Below are 7627 nucleotides of genomic sequence, written 5' to 3' on the forward strand. Positions count from 1 at the left end.
TGCAGCGCACCTATCCTCTCACTGCCAGAGGGCACGGACGACTTTGTGGTTTATTGTGACGCATCGATACAGGGTTTCGGTTGTGTATTGATGCAACGAGATAAAGTTATTGCCTACGCTCCTCGTCAACTCAAAGTTCATGAACGGAACTACACGACGCACGATTTAGAGCTGGGAGCTGCTGTTTTCGCGCTCAAGATTTGGCGACACTACCTGTACGGTACCAGGTGCACTATTTACACCGATCCCAGGAGTCTCGAGCATATCTTCAAGCAGAAGGAATTGAACATGCGTCAGCGACGATGGGTCGAGCTACTTAATGATTATGAATGCGCTATCAAGTACCATCCAGGCAAAGCCAATGTTGTGGCTGACGCTCTCAGTCGAAAAGACACTCTACCTAGGCGTGTACGAGCTCTGCAGCTCACTATTCAGTCTGATTTTCCTGCACAGATACGAAATGCTCAGGTGGAAGCATTGAAAACAGAAAACGTCAGGGCTGAAGCCTTACGCGGCTCCAGGCAACGATTAGAACAAAAGGAAGACGACGCCTACTATGTAACAGGGCGTATTTGGGTACCACTACATGGCGGTTTACGAGAACTGGTGATGGATGAAGCTCATAAGTCTCGCTACTCGGTACATCCAGGTTCGGATAAAATGTACCACGATATCAGAACTACATACTGGTGGCCTAGCATGAAGGCCCACATTGCAACTTACGTCGGCAAATGTTTGACTTGTGCGAGAGTCAAGACAGAGTACCAGAAACCCTCAGGCCTACTTCAGCAACCCAGGATACCACAGTGGAAATGGGAAGAAATTTCCATGGATTTTGTTACTGGCCTGCCTAGATCCCAGCGTAGGGATGATACTATATGGGTGATCGTAGATCGACTCACAAAGTCTGCTCATTTCTTGGCTATCAAAGAAACGGATAAGTTCTCTACATTAGCAGACATCTACTTGAAAGAAGTTGTTTCGAGGCACGGGGTGCCCACCTCTATTATTTCGGATCGGGACGCACGATTCACTTCAGAACTATGGCAAGCGATGCACAAATCTTTCGGCTCACGGTTAGACATGAGCACAGCGTATCATCCTCAGACGGATGGGCAGTCTGAGCGAATGATCCAAACTCTTGAAGACATGCTTCGGGCATGTGTTATTGATTTCGGCAACGGCTGGGAAAAACACCTCCCTTTGGTGGAGTTCTCATACAATAACAGCTATCACACCAGCATACAAGCCGCTCCATTCGAGGCATTTTACGGGCGTAAATGCCGGTCACCTCTCTGTTGGGCAGAGGTGGGGGATAGTCAGATTACAGGACCAGAAATGGTAGTTGATGCTACTGAACGAATAGCACAAATACGACAACGCATGGCGGCAGCTCGCGACCGCCAGAAAAGTTACACGGATAAGCGTAGGAAGCCATTGGAATATCAGGTCGGGGACCGGGTTTTACTCAAAGTTTCACTCTGGAAGGGTGTGGTTAGATTTGGTAAACGAGGCAAGCTCAATCCACGGTATGTTGGACCATTCGAAATCACTGAAAGAATAGACCAAGTAGCCTATAGACTGAACCTACCAGCTGAACTCGGGGCAGTTCACAACGTATTCCACGTGTCGAATCTGAAGAAGTGCCTGTCAGATGAAACCCTCATAATTCCTTTTAAGGAACTCACTATCGACGAACAGTTGCACTTCGTCGAGGAACCTGCAGAAATCACGGATCGGGATGTTAAGGTCCTCAAACACAAAAGAATCCCTCTTGTCCGAGTTCGTTGGAACTCCAAACGTGGCCCAGAGTACACCTGGGAACGCGAAGACCAGATGACAGAAAAGTACCCCCAGTCATTCGGAACCAATGCAACTACTACTGAGGCTGAAGCTACTACTGCGGAATTTCGGGACGAAATTCCAAATCAACGGGGGGATGATGTGACACCCCAGGAAAATCAGTAAACGATACAACTTACCTAGCTTCCTCAGTAACCGCATGCTAAATTTCGGGACGAAATTTCTTTTAAGTTGGGGATAATGTGACAACTCGAATTTCCAAGATTCCTATTTCGCATTTATTACACGTTCATTGTTTGTGTAGTTAATTATTTGCACAATTGATTGCTATGGAATTGTATACGTTTTGATGCAATGAATCGTATTGTGTGATTGTGCATGGTCGTTTGTTAATTGTGATAGACTTGTCAAATATGTGAACTTGGTGGTGAAACTGTGAAATTGTTGTGAGATGGTGTGCTTGTGTAAAATATAATAATTCAGGGTGTATAGAGTAATTAGTAAAAATTTAATTATACTTCACCCTAATCCTTCACTAAACCACACACAAAAATCCAAGCACGTAGTTCACATTCTCTGGCAATCATCACCAAATCATTGGCAAGACATTCATCACTTTTGTTTCCACATTCTCTCTAGAATCATCCAAGGTAAATTGTTAATGATTGATTGTTGTTTTTATTCTTGATTCTTGATTATTTGTTCATGAAAACCCTAGTTCCTTATGTAATATATTCTGTGATTTTGATTTGATTCTGGATAATTGTGATAATGATGATGATGATTAGTTGCATGCTTGATAGATTGTTCTTGTGATGATTGTTGTGGTTAAGTATCGGTTGATTGATTTGATCTTTGTTAGGGCTGGATTTTTATGACCTATGATCCTTACATGTGATCCTTTTATGTGATCCTTGTTTCTCTGGCAGATAGTGATCCTCAAAAGAATTCCAGGATCAGGATCACGGAGTATCCTAGGGATCCTCATACTAACGATTGTTCTCTTTGGATTTAATGTTGTCTTGCAGGAATTTCGAGAAGGATCCGCTCTTAGCAACGTAAACAAAAGACTCGTCTTTACAACTTTGGCTTAAGCACAATCAAAGATGGACGTTATGGACGATATGGAAACTCAGCATAATTTAAGGGCGATAATTTAGGCTAGATTTACTTCTATTCCTAAAGGGGTAACGAGCTAATAGTTAGGTTATTTACCTAAAATACGACCACTCACACTTGTATAAATAGCACTCTTCCACATGCGGAAGACACAACACACTTCCCTCACGCTTTGACACACGATACTATAGTGATCCTTGTACTTAGCTCGTTACCATCCGAAGTTGTAACCTTTATTTGTTATATTGAAGTTTGGTGATTGGTAGTTTCCATCACCCGAGGTTTTTTATGCCGGAGATCATTCATTGATCAAGGGCTTTTTCCTCGTATAAATCCTTGTGTCACTTGTGCATTTTACATTTAAGTGATCCTTCACTTTGCTCATCATACCAAGCATCATTCCCCGTTTACATAAAGTTTGGTTGCATTATCCTTGTGTGATTTTTGACCAAAACAGTTTGGCGCCCACCGTGGGGCAATTGGTGCTTCATTCATAAGAAAGCTTTTCCGTTGGTGATCATTCCGGAAGTGTTGCATGGCTTCATCATTGAAGAATACTTCCACAGCGATGTCGACAGTCAATTCATCTACTGGCATTCCACCTTTGCCTCCACCACCAGCTGGATCTCAGAAAAATGCTGAGAAGAGACCAACTTCTATCTCCTCTAAACCATCATCTTCTGCTCTAACTTCTTCTGTTCCCAGTACTAGTGATATATTTACTTTGATTTTGCAGATGAGGGATCGTATGCAGCAGCAGGATGAAATTAATGACAGGATCCTCAGAGAAATCGGAGATCTCAAAAGGCAAAAGAAAACGGTAGAGGATCATTCCCCACTGATGCCCAAATCTTTGAATTTTGATACTCCAATGAATACTTCTCAGCCATCAGAGGTCCCAGACATTCAATATATGGGTGGATCAAGAGGAGTGCATTTCGGCTCAGCAGTAGTGACCCAGGCATCAGGATCGTATTTCCAACCGGCAGGATCTTATACTCAACATATGGGATCCTTCATGAACTCAGGATCCTCCTTCGTCCCAGGATTATCCCAGGCTCAAGGATCCCTTCAGATACCAGGATCCTTGAAGAATTTGCAAACAGGAAGTCCAGATGTCCATCAAGGAGATTTTATTCCAATGCAGACCATTGCTTCCACTGGTCCATCCATTATCCCAGAATCCCAGCAATATGGATTCACACCCAATGTTCCTAACTTGAACCCGATGGGAGGTATCACTTTTAATAATTCTCTTACCACTAACCATGGATTCATGCAGGATACAGGTATCAATCATGCTATGGCCAGAGAACTACAAAAACTGAAGGATATGATATCAAGTGTTCCAGGGGTAGTCAAACCTATCCCGGAGATTGCAGATGGAAGCCATAAGGTATCTCGTTTTGCACCACCAATTTGTGATGCTGAGATACCCAAAAGGTTCCATATCCCTACTATGAAGCTGTATGATGGTACAACGGATCCTGAGGAACACATAGCACAATACAGGGAGAGGATGGAGATCAATCCAATTCCAGAAAAGTTAAAGGAAGCATGCTTATGCAAAGGATTTGGATCCACTCTTACTGGATCAGCTCTTAAATGGCTGCTAAGTCTTCCCCCTTACTCTATTATTTCATTTGCTAATTTAGTTAATTTATTCAATAATCAATTCTCTTGTAGTAGAAAATTTGAAAGATTGACTAGTGATTTATATAGGGTAACTCAGGGTCATAATGAATCATTAAGGGATTACATAACCAAGTTTAGTAAAGAATCCTTGGATATTCCTAACTTGGATATGGCCACAGCTGTTGAGGCCTTCAAGATGGGATTGCTTAAGGATTCATTGTTCTATGATGATCTTGTTATGACACCATGCAGGAACCTAGATGAAGTAAGAACTCGGGCACTCAGGTTCATCCGGCTAGAGGATGACAAGAGGATCCAGGAGAGACAAGCAGGATCCTCAAAGCAAGAAAAGCAAGGATCCTCTTTCAAAAGCAACAGATTCAAATCCTACAATAGGAATGACAACCAGAACGTGCATGCCATTGACCAAGAAGAGGATGATGAGGATTATCCTCCGATTTCTGAATATTGTTTTTCCGTTGATAATCATGAACTAATCCTTGCAATGCAGAATCTAGGAGAAAAAGCCAGATGGCCCAGAAAAAACGACAAACCAACTGGAACTAAAGACAAATCAAAGTGGTGTGCATACCACGAGGATTTTGGGCATTTAACCGAAGAATGCATCGCATTAAGAAAGGAAATTGGATATCTGCTAAGCAAGGGGCATCTAAAAGAGTTGTTGGGAAGAAAAAAGCAAAGGATCCCTGAGAAAGCTCCAGCTTCTCCGGCAGATGCACAAGTAATCAACTTTATTTCTGGAGGATCAGACATATGTGGTACATCCTTCTCGGCAGCTAAAAGGCATGCAAAAGAAGCTAAAATGGATAATGGAGAAAGACCTATTCGAACATCAAGTGTCTCGGAAGGAAAAGCGATAACCTTTGATGAGGATGATCGCATTAACATCCAGGATCCTCATCATGATAGTCTAGTCATCACTCTCTTTATCTCTAACCATTTTGTCCGCAGGATCCTTATTGACGGAGGAAGCTCAGTAAATATTATCCAACTTGATGTTCTGAAGAAGATGGGTATCCCTGAATCAGATATCACACCAAGATCCTCCGTACTTGTGGGATTCAGTGGCGAAACTAAGAAAACCCTGGGGGACATCAAACTCCCAATTTATGTGGAAGGATTACATAATTATCAAAAATTGTGTTATTGACTGTTTGTCTTGTTGTAATGTTATCCTTGGCAGACCCTGGATACATGATATGAAGGCAGTCCCATCCACCTACCATCAATGTGTGAAGCTCCCTAGCCCATGGGGAATAATCAAGATCGACAGTGATCAGCAGGTGTGACAACTCGTAATTTAGAACCCTTCATGGTATTTTGTTGTAACACGCTTGAACGTTATGTGACTAGTTGACATGTTGGTTTAATGAATGATATAAGTGTACGTTATGTGTTATGATGTGTAATGTATCTACTTTTTGTCGCACAACACAAACTTAGTCATGATAGAAATCCAATCGCACAAGCATTGGGCCGCATACTTGGCCCATAAACCCTCACACAAACCTTCGGCCCAATGTTACCCATATTGCATTCGTGACCTAAGGTGGCCCAGGAATGGGTTCGACCTCTCCCTTTTATACGCATACACCTATGCCTTTAGGGAGTTTGGCTCTCATATATTACAATTACAAAACCCTAAGCTCCTCTCCTCTCCTCTTGCCAACCAGCGGCTGCCTCCTGTCCCTCGAAGCTCTCTTTGCTTCATTATCCAAGTTGGTTAGTATCTAATGTTTCTTTTTGATTTGTATAGCATGTAACTGTTATTATATGGGAATTATCAGTAGCATGTAGTAGTTGAAATCTTGATGAATGATGATTATTCGCATGCATATAATGAACGGATTAGATAGATTAATAGGAATAGCTTTGACGTCACTAAAAAGGAAGTAGGGTTCAGTAAACCTAAAGAATTGATTTGTTAATCTGATTCGTACATGGGTGGTTAATGATTAATGTCATAATAAAGTATTTGCTGTCATCGTATGTCAACTGTTATGTGATTATGGATTGTGGTTCAATTGTTGGTAAATACTTGTACGACATTGGATGAATGGACGGTTGGGTCTAGTGTAGGTTCAACCATCAAAATCATGACACTACATAATTTATTATAACAAAAATCAATTTACAGTGCATGTGATTTCTTAACAAGTGTCACCCAAAATATTGAACTGATATGTGGGATTGGGAATAGTGCAAAAATGGCGGCCATGGGATTAATAAAAGGAATGGTCTGTATGTATTCATGTATATTAAATATTGAAGTTAATTGTTTGTTGTGTGTCAATTGGGTGTTTTGGCGGCTAACTTTACATGTGAACACCTCAAGACATTTGACTTATATACATTTTGGTCCAATCAAATGGTAGAGTCAACTGACATAATAAGGATTCATGTATATAAAGAACAGTGTCAGTAGCATGCATGAGGACATGTAGGGTGATTTAGAAAATTCATCTCTTTTTCATAGGAAATTTATTAGGCATATTGTTCTCCCATTGGTGGGTTTGGGCGGCCCCTTTGATGGCAATTGGTTGAACTTAGCGGCCCACTAACAATAGGGCGGTTGTGGGCTGCGGCCTAATAGAGCAAGGGGACCAAATGACGGCTAGCTTTCATGTGATATATCCTTTTAAACTGACAAATATCCTTTCGGTTCCATGATGTTTGGCGGTGGTTGATTTATTTCGGCCACCAATGGGTCTACGCCCAAAGTGAGTTTTCGCCACATGTGTGTTGGTTATGAATTCTGAACAGCAACTATGTTAGCTTGTAACGATGTTAGTTGATAAACTTTGTTATATTGTTAACTCAGTTTAGTATGCAACTCTGTTAGTTATTAAACTTGTTAATATGTAACTCAGTTAGTTCTTAACTCCATCAAATTGTTAATCCAGTTAAATATGTTAACTCTGCTAAGAATGTTAGTTACTGTTAAGTATGACTCTGTCAAGCATCTTAACTCTGTTAAGTGTGTTACTTTTGTTAAGTACACTAAGGTATGTAATAGACTGAGTAATCAACTATGTGAAGCATGAATTAT

The sequence above is a fragment of the Helianthus annuus genome, chromosome 14, assembly GCF_002127325.2.
Source record: "Helianthus annuus cultivar XRQ/B chromosome 14, HanXRQr2.0-SUNRISE, whole genome shotgun sequence".
Taxonomy (NCBI): domain Eukaryota; kingdom Viridiplantae; phylum Streptophyta; class Magnoliopsida; order Asterales; family Asteraceae; genus Helianthus; species Helianthus annuus.